Raw genomic sequence first — 19,888 nt, forward strand, 5'->3', positions numbered from 1 at the left:
ATCAGCCCTGAGCTAATATCTGATGCCAATCCTCTCCTTTTTGCCAAGGAAGATTGGCCTTGGGCTAACATCCGTGCCCATCTTCCTCTACTTTATATGGGACGCCGCCACAGCATGGCTTGACAAGCGGTGTGTCGGTGCACACCTGAGATCCGAACCTGCGAACCCCAGGCCACTGCAGCGGAGCGCGCACACTTAACTGCTGCGCCACCAGGCTGGCCCGTGTTCTCCCCTTTCATAGGATCATTACGTGTCAGAGCTGGATAGGATATATGAAATAACAAATAATAATCATAATAACTAGTACTTATTGAATACTTATTATGTATCATTGTGCTAATGTATTTTTTCAAATAGATTTTATGTTTTAGGGCAGTATTAGGTTCACAGCAAAATGGAGCAGAAGTTAGAGAGTTCCCATATATCCCCTGCCCTCCTCCACAGCCTCCCCACTATCAACATACCTCACCAGAGTGATACATTTGTTACAATCCATCAACCTACATTGACACATTGGTAGCACCCCAAAGTCCATAGTTCACCTTAGGGTTCATTCTTGGGCTTGTACAATCTATAGGTTTCCACAAATGTATAATGACATGTATCCACCATTATAGTGTAATATAAAGTATTTTCACTGCCCTAAAAATCCCCTGTGCTCTACAGATTCATTCCTTCCTCCCCGCAACCCCCAGCAACCACTGATCCTTTTACTGTCTCCATAGTTTGGCCTTTTTTAAAACGTCATATAGTTGGAATCATACAATATGTAGCCTTTTCAGATCGGCTTCTTTCACTCAGCAATATGCATTTAAGCTTCCTCCATGTCTTTACATGGCTTGATAGCTCATTTCTTTTTAGCACTGAGTAATATTCCATTGTTTGGATGGACCACAGCTTATTTATCCATTCTCCTACTGAAGGACATCTTGGTTGCTTTCAAGACTTGGTAATTATGAATAAAGCTGCTCTAAATATCCGTGTACAGGTTATTTCATGGACATAAATTTTCAACATATATATACACACATATATATAAGAAATATATACACAAATTTCTCAGCTCTATCTGTTAAAAAGGCCTAAAAGCAATGATATTGCAGTAGCAATGAGCACACCTAGCACCTAGATCTTGGTTTCTCTGTTTCATTGCCCACTAAGCAGAACCTGGACTCTTTGGTGAAATGGCTAATTCCAGGGCTGGAGCAGGGAAGATACAAAATGAATCTGTGCCATTAAGTAAAAAAAAAAAAAAAAAAAAAAAAAAGGATTACAAAAATGGTAGGGATATATCCAAAAGATACAAGATTAAATTTGGTAATATCTCAGCTATGACACTAAAAGCACAGGCAACCAAAGAAAAACAGATAAATTGGACTTCATCAAAATTAAAAACTTTTGTGCATCAAAGGACACTATCAACAGAGGGGAAGGCAATCCACAGAATGGGAGACAATATTTGCAAATCATATATCTGACAAAGGATTAATATCCAGAATATAGAAAGAACACCTACAATCCAGTTAAAAAGATGGGTAAAGCACTTGAATAGACATTTGTCCAAAGAAGATATATAGATGACAAATAAGCACATGAAAAGATGCTTAACATCATTAGTCATTAGGGAAATGTAACTTCACATCCATTAGGATGGCTATTACAAGAAAAAAAGAGGGCCGGCCCCGTGGCTTAGCGGTTAAGTGCGTGCTCTCCGCTGCCGGCGGCCCGGGTTCGGATCCCGGGTGCGCACCGAGGCACCGCTCCTCCGGCCATGCTGAGGCCGCGTCCCACATACAGCAACTGGAAGGATGTGCAGCTATGGCAGACAACTATGTACTGGGGCTTTGGGGGAAAAATAAACAAAACCTTTAAAAAAAAAAAAAAAAGAAAAAAAGAAAAGAAGTGTTAGCAAGGATATGGAGCAATTGGAACCCCTGAGTATTGCTGATGGGAATGTAAAATGGTACAGCTGTTGTGGAAAACAATATGGCAGTTCCTCAAAATTTATGCCTAGAATTACCATATGATCCAGCAATTCCACTTCTGGGTATACCCAAAAGAACTGAAAGCAAGATCTCAGAGATGTTTGTACACCCACATTCATAGCAGCATTATTCACAATAGCCAAAAGGTGGAAGTAACCCGTGTCCATCAAAGGATAAATGGATAAGCAAAATGTTGTATATACACACAATGGAATATTATTCAGCCTTGAAAAGAAAGAAAATTCTGACACATGCTGCAACACGGATGAAACTTGATGACATTATGTTAAGTGAAACAAGCTAGTCACAAAAACACAAATACTGTATGATTCCATTTACATGAGGTACCTAAAGTAATTAAAATCATAGAGACAGAAAGCAGAATGGTGGTTGCCAGGGGTGAGGGGCAGGCGATGGAGAGTTATTGTTTAAAGGGTGCAGAGTTTCAGTTTGGGAAGATGGAAAAGTTCTGGAGATGGATGGTGGTGATGGCTGCACAACAATTTGAATGTACTTAATGCCACTGAACTATACACTTAAAAATGATTAAGATGGTAAATTTTATGTTATGTATACTTTACCACAATAAAAAATAGACAGTTATAGATTATAATCCATTGAATAAAATTGAAGTCAACGAGTCCATACTGACAATAAATAGAAAATAAGTAAATGGGGGAGACGGGAGGGCTCTTCCTTTTTTTTTGGTTTATTGTGGTAACATTGGTTTATAACGTATAAATTTCAGGTGTACATCATTATACTTCTATTTCTGCATGGATTACATCATGTTACCATGTTCACCACCCAAATACTAATTACAATCCATCACCACACACATGTGCCTAATTATCCCTTTCACCCTCCTCCCTCCCCCCTTCCACTCTGGTAACCACCAATCCAATCTCTGTCTCTATGTGTTTGTTTGTTGTTTTTATCTACTACTTAATGAGTGAGATCACACGGTATTTGACCTTCTCCCTCTGACTTATTTCACTTTGCATAATACCCTCAATGTCCATCCATGTGGTCACAAATGGCTGGATTTCATCGTTTCTTATGGCTGAGTAGTATTCCATTGTGTATAAATACCACATCTTCTTTATCCATTCTTCCCTTGATGGGCACTTAGGTTGCTTCCAAGTCTTGGCTATTGTGAATAACGCTGCAATGGACAGAGGGGTGCATGTATCTTTACGCATTGGTGTTTTCACGTTCTTTGGATGATTACCCAGCAGTGGAATAGCTGGATCATATGGTAGTTCTATCCTTAATTTTTTGAGGAATCTCCATACTGTTTTCCACAGTGGCTGCACCAGTTTGCACTCCCAGTAGCAGTGGATGAGAGCTCCCTTCTCTCCACATCCTCTCCAACACTTGTTGTTTCCTGTCTTGTTAATTATAGCCATTCTGACGTGCGTGAGGTTCATTGTGGTTTTGATTTGCATTTCCCTGATAATTAATGATGCTGAACATCTTTTCATGTGCCTGTTGGCCATCTGTATATCTTTTTTGGAGAAATGTCTGTTCACGTCTTTTGCCCATTTTTTAATTGGGTTGTTAGTTTTTTTCTTGTTGAGATGCATGAGTTCTTTATATATTTTTGAGATTAACCCCTTATCAGATGTATGGTTTGCAAATATCTTCTCCCAATTGTTAGGTTGTCTTTCGTTTTGTTGATGGTTTCCTTTGCTGTGCAAGGGCTCTTCCTTAAAATGTTAACTAATAACGTGGATAAAGAGGTGGAATTGACAAATGACCATTTTACAGCAATCATAGCAAAGATTGATTTGGCAAATATCATCAATTGATGCTGAATCGAGGGAAGAAAATTTGGTGAAGAACATGACATTTGCATGGTCTTAAAGTGTTTCCCCACAGTTTGTTTAATGCAAGGGGAAAAATAGGAACTAATCAATGGAGAAAGCAGACACAACATTGACTGGGTGACCCATGTGAACATCACCAATAGGACTTGGTCATATATCACGTGCTTCCATACGTGATGCCCTTAAAAGGATACAACACTTATATAAAACCCTGGTTGGGATGCATTACCTGAATTTAATCATGAGGAAACATCAGACAAACCCACATTGAGAGACTTTCTATAAAACAACTGGCCTGTATTCTTCAGCAATGACAATGTCATGAAAGATAAGGAAAGGCTAAGGAACTGTTCCAGAATAAGGAGGCTAAAGAGACCTGATAACTAAGTGCAATTCCTGATTCTGGACTGGATTTGGTACTAGAAGGGAAAAAAAGCTATAGGATACTGAGACAATTGGAATATGGACTGTTGATTAGGAGGTATTGTATCGATGTTAAATTTATTGAATTTGATAACTATATGGTGATTATGTAAGAGAAAATCCTTGTTCTGAGGAAACACTGAACTGTGAAGTGTAAAGGGGCATAACGCATGCAAGGTATTCTCAAATGGTTCAGGAAAAAAACAAGAGAAAGAACGACTAAATAAATGTGCCAACATGTTAGAAATTGCTGAATCTGGGTTAACGGTATACAGGAGTTCTCTGACTTATTCTTGCAAATATTCTGTAATTTTGAAATTTTCAAAATAAAAAGTCAAAAAAATAAATAACAGTAATCCCCAAGAGCACACAGCTGCTAAAGATAGAGCTGAGATTTAAATTCAGGCTGTTTGGGCATTGAGGGACTCTGCTCTCTCTCTAGTCAGTTAGCTCCATCACTCCCATTTTACAGAGGAGCACACTGAGGCCCAGAGACAGAAGGGGATTTGCACTTGGTCATACCTTGAGTTGGTGGCAGCTTAAAGACCAGTCTCTGGGATCTCAGCCCAGTGAGCTCTACTGCTCTCTTGCACCTGTAGATAGAGCTGAGTGTCTGGCCTTGAGAGAGGACCACTGTTTCTCTGGAGTCTCCTGCGACCACTTGCTGAGCTGGTTGGATCTCAAGGTAGGCCCCTGTTGGCCTCATCTCTGGATCCCTGGGCAATGGGGACAGAGAAGGTTATGTTTAATTAGGGGAGGAACAGATCAGCCCTCATGGATTAAGTTGTACCCGTCTCTGTCCCACCATTGTCTGCCCTGCTCAGCACCCTTTCTTCTTTTGGGAACAATACCTTCTTTTGGGGCCCTGTTCCTTTCTACTTTCTTTCTTTCTCTTTTTTGTGAGGAAGATCAGCCCTGAGCAAACATCCATGCCAATCCTCCTCTTTTTTTTTTTCCCGCTAAGGAAGACTGGCCCTAGGCTAATATCCACGCCCATCTTCCTCCAGTTTACATGGGACGCCGCCACAGCATGGCCTGACAAGCGGTGCATCCGTGCGAGTCCGGGATCCGAACCGGAGCTGCTAGCAGCAGAGCCCTCGCACTTAACCACTATGCCACCGGCCAGCCCCCCTTTCTACTTTCTAACTACCATGTGGTTCTGCTAGGTGTCCAGTCACAATGTCCCACCCTCATGGCCACAGTTGATTGGTCTAGGGGTGGGCACTGGATTCAAAATGGGCCAATCAGAGCCTTCCCTCGATATTTTCTGGACTGGATTTAAGGGAAGCAGGATATAGGCTTTCAAGTGTGAGGCTATCACGTGTGGGGCTCAGGAACTGATGGCAACCGTGTTCTCCATCAAGAGGAGAAAGCTGTGTGATAGAATAAAGCTAAGAGAAGCAGAGAGGAGAGACAGCGCCCTAGGGTCCAGGCATCTCTGAGGCCCTGTCATTTATTTCCACGGTTATGTTATACAAATATACCGGCATCCTTGCAATAAATTGCTCTGATTTTGCAGAAGCCTGTTTGTTTTAGATTTCTATCACCTGAAATCAAAAATAGACCAACAGATCTAACATCCCCACCACCAGCAATCCTGACCACAGGGCCCCAGCAGGGAGGCTGTGGAGTATTGTTCCCCTGGAGCCAACTACACTCTTGGCTCTGCTTGGCTGTTGCAGAGTTGCCACTGAGGCCTTGTCCTACTGGCAACGCCTGATTCTCCGGGACGGCTGTGGTCCTTACGCTGAGGATAGGGCCATTTGTACTCACACCCCACCTTACCTGCTGGGCTTCCTGGAACGTGGCCTTGTCCTACTCCTCTCAGTGGTAAGGCTAGGTCAGTGAAAGGAATCTGTGGTTTATTGAGTGTCAACAGAAAGAAACAAGGGGAGGGAGATTAAAACTCATCAAGGCCCCCCTCTGAGGTTCTTGGTGGGAGGCAGACAAGGAGTTGGGAGAAGTCTTCTCTGCCAAGATAAAAGGAGACTGGTCACAATTCCTTACTTCTGGCTAAATTTTTAAATGAGGTATAAATTACATGCAGTGTATCACACAAATCTTAAGAATACATTTCTACTATAGATACTCACCTGTGTCACCACCACCTAGATTAAGATACAGAACATTTCCAGCACCCAAGAAGACTGCTGCGTACCCCGTCCCAGTCAACGTCCTGATCCTCCACCCCTCTATTCTGATCTACCTCTATCGTCATGGGTTAATTTTGCCTGTCTATGAACTTTATGTAATGGAATCATACAGCACATGGTCTTTTGTGTCTGGCTTCTTTTTCACTCAGTATAATACTGAGGATGCCTAATCTTTAACATTGGCCCCAACGCTCTCGATCTTCATGGTACTCCTGTAACAACAGCTAAAATTTGTTAGGTGCTAGGTCCTGTTCCAAGCACTTTACATGTATATATTCACTTACTCCTCACCGTATCCCTTTGAGGTAGTACAAATAAGGGAACTGGGGCACAGAGAGGTGAGGTGACTTGTCCAAGAGACAGGTCTGAAGTGGCAGAGTTCAGACTGGAAGGCAGACAATCCATCTGTAGCACGTGCTTGTATCTAAGAGGTGGGAGATCTGCTATGTGTTTTAAGGGCTGAGAGAAGCCATCTAGGTAGATCTGGGTCTTTGGGGACTCAAATGGGATACCAGAAGTAAAAACGTGCTAAAAAGAATAAAGAGTTGTACAAATATAAGCCGGGGCCATGCTCTGTTTAATATGAACAGGGTCACAATGTATTCATTTATTAATCCAATAAACATTTATTGAGCACCTAACATACATGGAGGGTCAGTGGGTTCAGAACGACAGAGACAAAGTCCTCGCACCATGGCGCTCACAGTCCAGAGAGGAAAGCAGATGTTTAAGGGGGAACTTACATGTATGTTGGGCTAAGAAAGGGGAAGTTCAGTGTGCTTTGAGTGTGTGATGGGAGAAGCTGACCTTGTCTGTGGGGCCAGGGAAGGCCTCTCTGAGGAAATGACATTTCAGTTGAGACCTGAAATGTCAGCAGAGTTGGAAAGGAAGGTGTACCAGGCAAGGAAACAGCAGAAGCAAAGGCCCTGAGGTGAGAAAGAGAAACTAGCACAATAATTACAGATTCAAAGTCAAGAGCACATGATAACTTGCTATACAATAGTTACTTGTCTTACTTTCATGGAAATAAAATTCCTTGTGACAGTTTCAATGCTAACTTGCTCCAATACATTATGGTCACTAGATGTGACAGTCTTTTTGGTCGCTCTAGATCTTAACCAGTTTTTACTAAATTTTAATTTTGTGAAGCTACATTCTTTGCTGGTTACCCATATTAACAAAGTTAAACACACACTGAGAGACAAGAGTATTTTGAAATGTGATAAATTATTGCTGCAAAAATATTGCAACACTTTACCGGAAGTTATGCCAGATTTTACCGAACAACTTAAGGTTTTTAGTTCCTCTGCATTCGTTTTCCATCATCATCACTAACTAATGTTCATTAGTCAATTTCAACTGTAAATTTTTAATAGTTCTTGTAGTTCATCTTCGTTATAATTTTTCAAATTACATATGTCATCTAGTTCAGTGTTTTTCAAGCTAGTGCACATATGTATTGTCTCAGGGTCATGTTAATTTGAAGACTTTGACCACGTTGATCTGGAGTAGGACTGAGATTCTGCATTTTTAATAAGCTCCCACATGATGCTGATGCTGCTGGTTCAGGGAGCACATTTGGGTTTTTTTGTTAATTTTTTATTTTATGTTATTTATTTATTTATTTGAGGAGGATTGGCCCGGAGCTATCATCTGTTGCCAATCTTCCTCGTTTTCTTTTTCTCCCCAAAGCCCCAGTGCATAGTTGTATATCTTAGTTGTAGGTCCTTCTGGTTCTTCTATGTGGGACACTGCCTGAGCATGGCTTGATGACCGGTGAGTAGTTCCACGCCCAGGATCCCAACTGGGGAAACCCGGGCCGCTGAAGCGGAGCACGTGAACTTAACCGCTATGCCACTGGGCGGGCCCAGGGACCACAGTTTGAATAGCAAGGATCTAGATTAGAAGATTGAAAAGATCATTATTTTCTTTCAGTATTGTAAACTTTTATTTTAAAAATGACATTGCAGTTTCCAATGTAGGATAAAAAAGAAATTGATTTTGAAATTTAGTTTTGGCTCATATTTGGGTTGAAGGATTTGCAACGGAAATATCCTTTTTCTTTTTTTTTTTATTTAATGTTTTGTTTTATTTTTTTTCCTGAGAAAGATTAGCCCTGAGCTAACATCTGTTGCCAATCCTCCTCTTTTAGCTGAGGAACACTGGCCCTGGGCTAACATCCGTGCCCTTCTTCCTCCACTTTATATGGGATGCCGCCATAGCATAACTTGACAAGCAGTGCAACAATGCGTGCCCGGATCTGAACCCCAGGCCGCCGCAGCAGAGCACCTGCACTTAACTGCTACGTCACTGGGCCAGTCCCTGAAATATCCTTTTTCTAATATTTTCTATGTTGGAGAAATTGAAATCAATAGCAAGAGGCTCTGTAACTTATTTTAAAATTCAATAATCTATTTTTCTTTATTTTTTTATTTTTTGGTGAGGAAGATTAGCCCAGAGCTAACATCTGTGCCCATCTTCCTCTATTTTTTTCGAATGTGGGCGCCTGCCACAGCATGGCTTGATAAGTGGTGTGTAGGTCTGTGCCCGGGATCCAAACCCGTGAGCCCCAGGCTGCCAAAGCTGAGCGTGCAAACTTAACCACTACGCCACCAGGCCGGCCCCTCAATAATCTACTTTTTATAAGCATAATCATTTAGTTTTCCTTCAAAGAATTTCTTAATCCCTTTGAGTTTTTTTGAGAGCATTATATACATTGAATTTTTATTTTTATTTATTTTATTTATTATTATTATTTTTTTTGTGAGGAAGATCAGCCCTGAGCTAACATCCATGCTAATCCTCCTCTTTTTGCTGAGGAAGACCAGCTCTGAGCTTACATCTATTGCCAATCCTCCTCCTTTTTACCCTCCAAAGCCCCAGTAGATAGTTATATGTCATAGTTGCACATCCTTCTAGTTGCTGTATGTGGGACGCCACATCAGCATGGCCAGAGAAGCGGTGAGTCGGTGCGCGCCCAGGATCCAAACCTGGGCCGCCAGCAGCAGAGCGTGCACACTTAACCTCTAAGCCACGGGGTCGGCCCTGCATTGAATTTTTTTTGAACATTGAATTTTGAATTTTCTGTGTCGTTTTGCGTAAACCATTATTTTTACTTAAAGCATCATGCCAAGTCAGTACTAAGCTGATAAATTTAGACATGCATATGTTTGAACATAGAACTTTGGTTGGTATTTTAGAACCCGTAATTCTTTATTAATATCATCATAAAAAAGATCATTACACATTGTTTGTAATTGAGTTTGTACTGGCATTATAGTATCAACTCAATTTTCCCATCACATATTTAACAGTGGTTTCAAATTTATATTTAGTGTGTTTTCAATACACCTGAATGTTTAACTGAAGCTGAAAAGCAGTTATATAGTTCTTTGAAGATATTTTTTAAATTTAGTAGTGTGAAAGGGGATTTTGACTGTATTGTTCCCTGTCAAGTTTAAAGAATGCCTAAAAAAAGTATAGAATGGTGTAGAATTTTTTCAAAGATCTTCTATTGCAATATTTTCCACATATATTTGCACCATTGTCATATTCCGGCTTCTCAAGTTATTTTTGTCAAGTTCAGTGTTTGTAAGTATTTTACTAAAATTTTAAAATAATCTTTCCCCAATATGACAAAAACCCTCCAAAATGTTCACATATAGAAGTATTTAGTTTAGAAACCTAAAAATCTAATCATAATTATTATCTGTGCTACATACACACATTAGGTAGTGAATCTAAAATAATGAGTAATATTAAGCACTTCTCACTTTATCCCAAAATATTTCTTTCATAGCACCTGCTAACATTTTAATAAATAAGTTTTGTATTTCATCCCCTGAGAAATGTGTAATAGTTTTTTGGTGCTGATATTTGCTTTCTGCATAAATGTTCTGCCATGATATTACCAAATTTTGCCAAATGAATAATATTCTGATTTCCATATTCTTAAAATTGAGTAAGTGTCTGCATGCTAGATATTGCCTCACCAAGAGCAGATTCATTTCTATAATGTTTTCAACAAGAGCACACCAGTATTTTTTCCCATTTTATATAATCTCTGTTCTGCAACACTACCTTTCACTGTGTCTCATATATCTCTGTTGCTCTTCTCTGTATTTTCTCTCCTTTTTTTTTTCTGTACTTTAATCTGAATACTTTCTGCTGTCTGTCTTCCAGTTCACTAACCCTCTGTTCTGCTGTTTCTAATCTGCTGTTAATTCCATCAAATGAATTCTTTTTTAATAACAATTTTATTGAGGTGAACTATACATACAATAAACTGCACCTATTCAAAGTGTACAATTTGATGAATTTTTACATATGTATACACCCATGAAAACACCACCATAATCAAAATCATCCTCCAAAGTTTCTTTGTGCCCCTTTACCTATCATCTTTCTCTCCATATCTGGCCCCAGACAACCACTGATCTGCTGTCACTACAGATTAGTTTACATTTTCTAGAATTTTATATGGAATTATACAATATATATTCTTTTGTTTTTGGCTTCTGTCACTCAGTATAATGATTTTGAGATTTGTCCACATTATTAAGTGTATTGGTAGTTCATTAGTTTTAATTGCTGGCTAGTATTCCATTGCATGGATTTAATGCATTTTTGTTAATCCATTCACCTGTTCATGGGTGTTTGGGTTGTTTCCAGTTTTTTGATACTGTGAATAAAGCCGCTATAAATACTCTTTTACAAGTCTGGGTGTGGATATATGTTTTCATTTCTCTCAGGTAAATACTTATGTGATAGCCTTTTTGAGGTGTCAACTTGTCTAGAATATAGTCCTCAGTTATTCTATACTATTCAACACTAATCTAAGTGTCGCTATGAAGGCATTTTTGTAGATATGGTTAAAGTCCATAATCGTTGACTTTAAGTAAGGGAGATTATCCTAGATAATATGCCTGGGCCTGATTCAATCAGTGGAAAATCCTGAAAAGCAGAGTTGAGACTCTCCCGAGGAAGAAATTCTGCCTTGGGACAGCAGCTTCAGTCCTTGCCTGAGTTCCAACCTGCCCTTCCTGACAGTCTGCCCTATGGATTTCAAATTTGCTTAACCAGTCCTCCTCCCCACCCTTAATCGCACAAATAAATTCCTTGAAATAAATCTCTTATTATATATCTCCTACTGGTTCTGCTTCTCTGAACCTTGACTGATACAGATTTTGATACTGGCAGTGGTTCTAGAGGAATAGAATCTTAAGGATGAATTTTCTGAATTGGTTCTGGATTTTCTTGAATTGGTTCTCTAATCTGGTTAGATTTAAAGGTACTAATGACTCTATTTCCAATGTTAAAGAGGGCATCAGGAGTCCATGGCATGATGAGGCATTGGATACTCTTAATCAAATATGGATAGAAAGTGAGGTCCTGAGTGACCATGTATTTGCTACCTTAGACTATTTTAGTCGAACTAAGAAATATAATGGGATTGGCTGGTTGCTCCTAATTGCACTGAAGAAGGTAGGGATAGAAAAGGGATGAGCTCAGGGCTTCAAATTCCTAGCTCAAGCCCTGTATAGATGATCTGACAGCCTCTGTAGCTGCCTTGAAAGACACCCTCAGGGCCAAGGTTTCTGAAAACCAAACCCAGAGCTTCATTCTGCAAGTGGTTGATAGAAATGCTGTTTAGAGACTTTGGCAGGCCCCTAGAAGTAAATCACACAGCAGACCTTTAGGACTTTGGAGCAAAGCCCTGTCATCCCTTGCATGTAACTACTCTCCTTTTGAGAAACAGCATTTGGGTTGCTACTGAGCCATAGTAAAGACTGAACTCTTAACCTTGTGACCTGAACTGCCCATCATGAACTGGGTGTTGTCTGATCCACCAAGCTGTAAAGTTGTGCATACAAGGCAGCACTAATTGAAGTGGTATATATGAGATTGGGCTTGAAGGGGCCCTGGAGGCATAAGTAAATTGTATGAGGAAGTGGCCCAAACACCCATGGTCCCTACTCCCACTATGTTATCTTCTCTCTCTCAGCTCACACCCATAATCTCACGGGGCATTCCCTATGACCAGTTGACTGGGGAATAGAAAACTCAGTCTTGGTTTCTAGCCTGGTTTACGATGGTTCTGCACAATATGCAGAACCTCGGTGAAAATGAATGGTTGCAGCACCACAGCCTCTTTCTGGGATATCCTAGAAGAATAACATGGAAGGAAAAGCCTCCCTGTTGGCAGAACTTCAAGCAATACACCTGATTGTTCATTTTGCCTGGAAGAAGAAACGGCCAGAAGCTCTGCTGGTCTAGATGTCTTAGTTCCGAAAGGAAGAATACTTCCACCAAAAGACACAACAATGTTTCCATTGAATTGGAAGTTGAGATTGTCACCTGGTCGCTTTGGGCATCTCACTCCTCCAAATCAACAGGCAAAGAAGGGAGTTCTTGTACTGGCTGGAGTGACTGATCCTGATTACCAAAGGGGAAATTCAATTGCTACTACACAATAGAGATATATTATTAGTTAACTTTATATCGCAGTATTAAGCTACAGGATGTCAAAAGCGGAAAGGGAACATCACCCAAGGACTTTGCATCCTCTTTTGGGGAAAGTGCTATGTGTTTTTGGTGGTCTGCAGGTTAGTTGTATCAAGCTAGGTGAAAGTGTGACTTTGTTATTGTCTTTATTTGGAGCTTAAGCATAGTTAAAAAGATGCGTAGGAGTGGGATTGCTGGGTAGTCAGTCTTTAATTCTAGCTATCCTGATGAGGGTGTAGTATATCATCGTGGTTTTAGTTTGCAAACCCCTGGATGACTAAAGATATTGAGCATGTTTTTGTTGCTTATTCGCCATTTTTATATCTTCTTTGGTGAAGTATTTACTAAAACCTTTTGCCCATTGTTTTATTGGGTTGTTTGTCTTCTTATTATTCAATTATAAAGGTTCTTTATATATTCTGGATACAAGACTTTTGTCAGATATATTGTATTGCAAATCCTCCCTCCTATCTGTGGCTTGCCTTTTCATTTTCTTAATGGTGTCTTTCAAAGAACAAAAGTTTTTAATCTTGATGAAGTTCAACTTATGAATCATTTCTTTTATGGTTTGTGCTTTTTGTGTCCTAAGAAATCTTTGCCTACCTCTAGGTTACAAATATTTTTTGTTTTCTTCTAGAAATTTACTTATAGTTTTAGCTTTTACATTTACAGTTATCATCCATTTTTAGTTACTTTCCTCCGGGGCTTCCTTCCGTGCTCCAGAGGTCTATAAATGCATCCCCACTAACCTCCAATCTAAGAATCAAACTTGCCACCTACCTGACTTTCACTCTTCATCCAATCTATCATCAAGTCCTGTCCATTTTACTTCCCTAAAAAGTGCTCTTTTCTACCACCACTAGTCTACCTTGCCTTGACTGTTAAAGTAGCTTCCTAATTTGTCCTCGTGCCCAAACTCTGAGCCCCCTCCAAACCACTCTTTAACTGACATTGGAGTGATGGGTTAAAAAACAAAACAATAGGGCTGGCTCCGTGGCTTGGCGGTTAAGTGCGCGCGCTCTGATGCTGGCGGCCCGGGTTCGGATCCTGGGCACGCCCCAAGGCACCACTTCTCCGTCCAACCCGGGGCCGAGTCCCACGTACAGCAACTAGAAGGATGCGAACCTATGACATGCAACTATCTGCTGGGGCTTTGGGGGGAAAAAAATGAATAAATAAAAAAATCTTTAAAAAAAAAACAAAAACAAAAAAAAAAACAAAGAAAAATCCTCAATGGCTTCCCCAAACTCTCAGATTAAAGCCTCAAATCCTTACCTCAACTATTGCCTACCTCTCCCCACTCTCATCCTCTACTCCACATTCAGTGGTCTTTCATCGCCGCATTCTGGCCATGCCAAGCTCTCACTCCTTGGACCTAGTTAACTCCTTCCAAGTTAACCTTCTGATTCCAGCCCGAACATCCTCGACTAAATCAATCTCCCCATCCCCCCTAAACAGGCTGTCTTAGCATCATGTACCTCTCAGAAAAGATTTCACTAATTGCAATTTTTTGTGTGTGATTCTTCTTTTAACATTTTCTTTCTTCACCAGATCTAACTTCATGAGGCCAGGGACTCCACATTGTACTCCCAGCAGCTCGAGCAGGGCCTAGCACATGGAAGCCTCAATACATAAGTGATGAACGAATAAATGAATTAGGAAAATGGTGTAATAAGGGGATAGGTTGATGGTTGCTTGTGGTCCCCTCAGGGGTGATATCGGACGCGAAACAGTAACAGCCTCTGCCTTCTCTCAGCAGCGGCCGAAAACCTGCTAGATCCGAGAAGGAAGGCCTTGCGGTTCAAGGTAGGGAGAACAGGTGTGTGACTAGGAGCGGCGGCCAGAAATCCGCTCAAACGTAAATTGCTCCGGGCCCTTGCCCCCGAAAAAAAGGGGTCGAGTTAGAGGAGCTCGGTTCCTGGAGATTTCGCCGGGAGGAGCCCAACGAGAGAACCCCGGCGCCACCTGTAGCGGATCAGCTCAGCGCCCAGCGACCACATGGGTGGGTGGGCGGGCGGGCTGGCTGGGGGCGGAGCCTCGCTTTCCTGGGCCGCTTCCGCCCCCTGCGGCGTGCGCGTGCCCGCCGCCGCCTCGCGCGTGCGCCGCCGGCCGGGGGCGGAGGTTGTGGGCGGTGGCGGCGGGCGCGCGCGCTCTCGCCCCCACGCGCCGGTTCGCGCTCCCGCGCCCGGGCTGAGGCGGCGGCCGCGGTGGCGCTGGCGGCGGCGGCGCGGGGGGAGGGCCGGGAGGGGGGTGGTTGGGGGGGGATGGACCGGGCGCGGCGGCCTCAGCGGCAGGAGCTGGTGCTTGAGCTCGAACGACGTCGCTGGCGGAGACGCCGGCTGCTCCTCCCCTCCTCGCCGGTGAGTGAATGCCCCCGCCCCGGACGCTGGCGTCGGCCGCGGCCCCTCACGGCCCCTCCGCCCCGGGTGGGGAGAGTCGTGAAGGGAGCGTGGCCCGGCGGCGCCGCCGACGCGGGCCCGGCCTCCCGCACGCGGCCTGGCGCGGCTCGGACCCTCGGTCGCCCCCGTTCGGGGCTGAAGCCCTGGGCCTAGGACTCGACCCCCAGCATCCCGCCGGGCCCTTTCCCTTCCCGGCTCGTTCCGCTGTCATTTTGATCCAGGAGTGTCTCTCCCCACCCCCCTCTCCTCGCCCCCTTCCCTGCACCTCCCCCTTCCCCAGGGCCGAGGGGAGGGAGGGGCGTGTGAGGAACTGGGCCGAGGCACGAGGGTCTGTTTGGGAGCTGGCTCTGGTGGGGGTCTAGGGTCCCAACAGCCCTCGCTCGCCCTGGCTTCCCCAGAAGTTGGCCACCAGGGCTCAGCCATTGCCACCTGAAACCAGTTTTGCACCTTTTGTTTTGATTTTGAACTTGTCGTTTGGGGGTAGGAGGGAGCCTGCTGTACTGAGAACGGAAGAATAGATGGTGCAAGGTGGGATGTGAGTCCAGGCTGGCTGGGCTTGGCCTCAGAGTGCCTTTTATTAACCGTTTTAGGAAGGGAAAGGGGCGCAGTGAGTTGCACCTTCCCGGTAGGGCCAGAGATGCGTCGATAGCTTGCCAACCCCTGCTTTTACAGCCTAAGCAGAAGTGTGTGTAGTGTTGGTCTAGTGGTCGGTTTGCTTCATCTCTTAACAACATTAATGGTGAGGATCCCCCGGTGAATCTGCAGCTGAGTTTCTTGAGGCAGCCCTCTTGAGCTGTTGGCTAATTTCCCCCCCTTGTCTTTGGTGACAGCTTACACGTTAGCCTTGGTAGATCCTAGCAGATGCTTTTGCGGGCTGCCTTTTCATCCTGACTTGTCATAGAGGAAAGGAAGATAAACACACATACACACCAGTACAGAATGGTTGCTATAAGTCTGACATACTTATCAGAGGTATCTGTACCATAAGCATCTCTGTGAAAGGTCTGAGTTCCTAAATTAGCTAATTCTTAAAAAAAAAAAAAATCCGGGGCTTAAAAAGTAAGTAGCTGCTTTAAAATAAAACAGAACTTTGATTTGTTTATGCCTTCTGACCAATATCTTAAATTTGGAAGTGATTGGTTAAATCAAATCCTTGACTTTGAAGTACCTGTGTCTAGAAATTACTGCAAAACCTGGAGGAAAGAACCTTATGAAAATGTTAATGTGTTAATGGCAAGACTCCTTCAGGAGGTAGATACATTTTTTTCCCCTCCATTTGTAGATTAGAAGAGTGAGACTCGAATTGTGAGTAGATGGTAGTTTTACTGGTGTCATGTAACAAAACAATGCTTATGGGTGGGATTTTAACTCAACAATACCTTGTCCCCTACCAACAGAGTTGGCTTGTATTTTTTTCAAGTCGCACACCCACTCTCTGGCTAGTATAGAAAGATTGAAAAGCTGCTTCTGGTCTGTGGGCGGTAACCTTTTAATTTCTGAAGAGTTTTCAGCTGCTTACAGAATAGATTGCTGATCAGCATGGGAAAAATTTAGATATTAAAAATTCATTAGCACATGATCTAGATCTGTTATAATTTTGAGCACTTACTGAGATTTGGCATGGTTGGGGGGCTGTGTACTATGTGTAGGAAATGAGATTTCTCAGAGTATTTGCATCTTAAGGTAAACAGAAGCACAGTCAGCTGACAGAATGTTGTGACACTTTGCAGTAGTTGAGAGAATCTTTTATGAGCACAAAAGACCCTGTACAATTTGATGAAGAAACCCAGTGACCTGGACTAGTTGGTGATCACCATTACTTTGAGCTGTTTACTTCTTCTCTCTGCTAGAATATTTCTCCTTTTCTGCAAGAGTTTTTATAAGCCTGTCATATATGTACAAAACCTATAATGGCTGAGGGCTTAAGTTTAAACTCCTCAGAGTGGCATTTATGGATCACTCATCAAATATTTATTGAGCCCTTATTTCGTTCCAGGATTTTTTCTAAGTACTGATCACAGTGGAGGAACAAAACAGACAAGGTCCCTGCCCTCATTGAGCTTTATTCTGTTTGTGTGAGAATGAGGGTAACAAATAAGCAAATAGATAATTTCAGATAATGCTATAAATCAGTGATTAGCAAACTTTTTCTGTAAAGGACGAGAAAGTAAATATTTTAGGCTTTGTGGGCCATACAGTCTCTGTTGCAACTACTAAACTCTGTTTTAGTGCAAAAGCAGCTACAGGCAGTGCATAAACAAGCTTGTCTGTGGTCTAATTAAACTCTGGACACTGAAATTTGAATTTCGTATAATTTTCCCATGTCACAAAATATTATTATTCTTTTTGATTTTTTTTCAACCATTTAAAAATGTAAACCATTCTTAGCTCATAGGCCATGCAAAAACGTGGGGGGGTGGGGGTGCGGGCATGGGGCCGGCCCGGTGGCGCAGGCGGTTAAGTGCACGCGCTCCACTGCAGCGGCCCCGGGTTCGCCGGTTTGGATCCCGGGCGCACACCAACGCACCACTTGTCAAGCCATGCTGTGGTGGCGTCCCATATGAAGTGGAGGAAGATGGGCATGGATGTTAGCCCAGGGCCAGTCTTCCTCAGCGAAAAGAGGAGGATTGGCAGATGTTAGCTCAGGGCCGATCTTCCTCACACACACACAAAAAAAATGTGGGGCAAGCCAGATTTGGCCTGTGGGCTGTAGTCTGGCCCTTTATAGAAAAAGGTTACTGACTCCTGATATGAACTATGAAGAAAATAAAACAAGCTAAAGTCATGTGAGTGACTGGTAGGGGTGGTAGAGAGGCCTCACTAAGGAGAAGATATTTGAGTTGTGGCCTGGCAGATAAAACAGCAAGCACAAAGATCCGCAGGTGGAAATGGGCTTCTCCTATGTTCCCCAGCGTTGAACTTCCCCACATTCTGTGTCATTCTTCTTTTGTGTCTCTTTTCATTTTGTTGTTCTTAAGTAGGGTGCCCTCCTCCTGTCGGGTTTTAAAAGTCTACCCATTTTAGAATCTAAGACTTGGAAGAGATCTTAACTTTTTACCCAATTGCTCTCATCTAAAATGTTCTCAGTGGTTTTTCAGCCTCTGTTTGAATGCCATTGATGACAGAACATTCGTTACTTTGAGGTAGCTATGCCATTTTTAGATAGCTCTAATTGTTAGAATGTTCTTCGTGTTGTAATAGGACTCAGCCTTTCTACCTCCTTTCGCTGATGCTGCCTTCCAGTGCCCACAGAGTAAGCCTGCGGTGGGGTTGCACTTCATCCCCAGGATTCGGTTCTAAAGTCAGTGTATGAGACAAGAATTACATAAGTTGAGAAGTCTACTTGCAAATCCCTTAAATTGCTTAAAAGTATGGTGTGCATGTTTGTGTATATATAATCGTATATAATTCTTATGTACTTTATAGCCTGAAAGCCACTGTTCTTGATTGAAGGAAGGAGCAAGAGGAAAATTATGATGTAGATAGAATTATGATGTAGGTCTTCAAATGATTTTGTTTTTTAAAACAGCTATCAAGTTCCTGTCAGAGCATGGGGGATAGTGGAGAATTTTAACGTGTTCCTGCTTCCTTGCAGGGTTTATTTTATTACATTTTTACATGAAGCCTCTATTACGTTAATAAATGTTTATAGAAGCATTGAGAATATTAAACAAGATAGTATATATGGAGGCACCTGGCACATGGTAAGTGGTCAATAAATGTTTGCAGGATTTGAATCTAAATTGTTGCTTCATTGGGCTCACATGCACACTGTCCTTTGAAAAGTTGTAGAGAAGAACTTGGCCACCTGCTTCCTGTCTTTCCAAATTGGCATTTCCTGTTGTGGCTCTACTGAACAGCTGTCACTGTGTCCTTGAGTGTTGGTCACATTTTATCAGAGGTCAGCTAGTAAGTTGGGTATATGATGTAACACTATTAGTTCTGCCACATGACCCTTAAAGTATTTGAATATTGCTGTTATGTCTCCCGTTTAAGTCTTCACTTTTCAGGGCTAAATATTTTCATTTCTTTTAGTTTTTTTCTTATTTCTTCACCCTTCTGGTTGTTCTGGTAAGTGTACCAAATTATCATTGTTGTTTTTTACTTTGGTACCTTGAAGTGCATTTTAAGATACAAACCAAGTTTCATCTCGTTAATGAAGTCTTCCCTCATAATTCTAGACCTTCTCTATACTCCTAATAAACTTTTATCTGTACTTCTCAATTTAATATTTTCTTGTTTTTGTATTTTATGCTTGTTTCATGAGATTTGTCTTACCTCTCAATGACACAACAAGCTTCTTGAGGGCCAAGACCATATTTTAGGCATCTTTTGTGTCCCCCATGCACTGAGTAGAATTTCAGGTATGCAATAGATTATAATTAGTTTATAATTTTTTAAAAATAAACTTTTAAAATAAACTTTTTATTTTAGAACAGTGTTAGATTTACTAAATTATTGTGAAGATAGTACAGAGAGTTCCTGTCTATCCCACACCCAGTTTCCTTTATTATTAACACCTTAGTGTGGCACTTACGTCACAATTAATGAACCAATATTGATATATTATTACTAAGTTTATATTTTATTTAAGA

At 42.0% G+C, this 19,888-nt stretch overlaps 1 protein-coding gene across 1 annotated transcript in view; it reads left to right on the forward strand.

The window, feature by feature from the left end:
- The first annotated feature begins 15,149 nt into the window (after window positions 1-15,149).
- TMCC1 (transmembrane and coiled-coil domain family 1) overlaps window positions 15,150-19,888 on the forward strand; it is a 258,047-nt gene continuing 253,308 nt past the window's right edge. Inside the window, exon 1 of the mRNA XM_014796767.2 lies at window positions 15,150-15,254. The gene's annotated coding sequence lies outside the window, so the exon portion shown is untranslated. The remainder of the gene's footprint in view (window positions 15,255-19,888) is intronic.

This window comes from Ceratotherium simum, chromosome 5, assembly GCF_057802395.1.
Source record: "Ceratotherium simum simum isolate JZ-2026a chromosome 5, ASM5780239v1, whole genome shotgun sequence".
Lineage (NCBI taxonomy): Eukaryota > Metazoa > Chordata > Mammalia > Perissodactyla > Rhinocerotidae > Ceratotherium > Ceratotherium simum.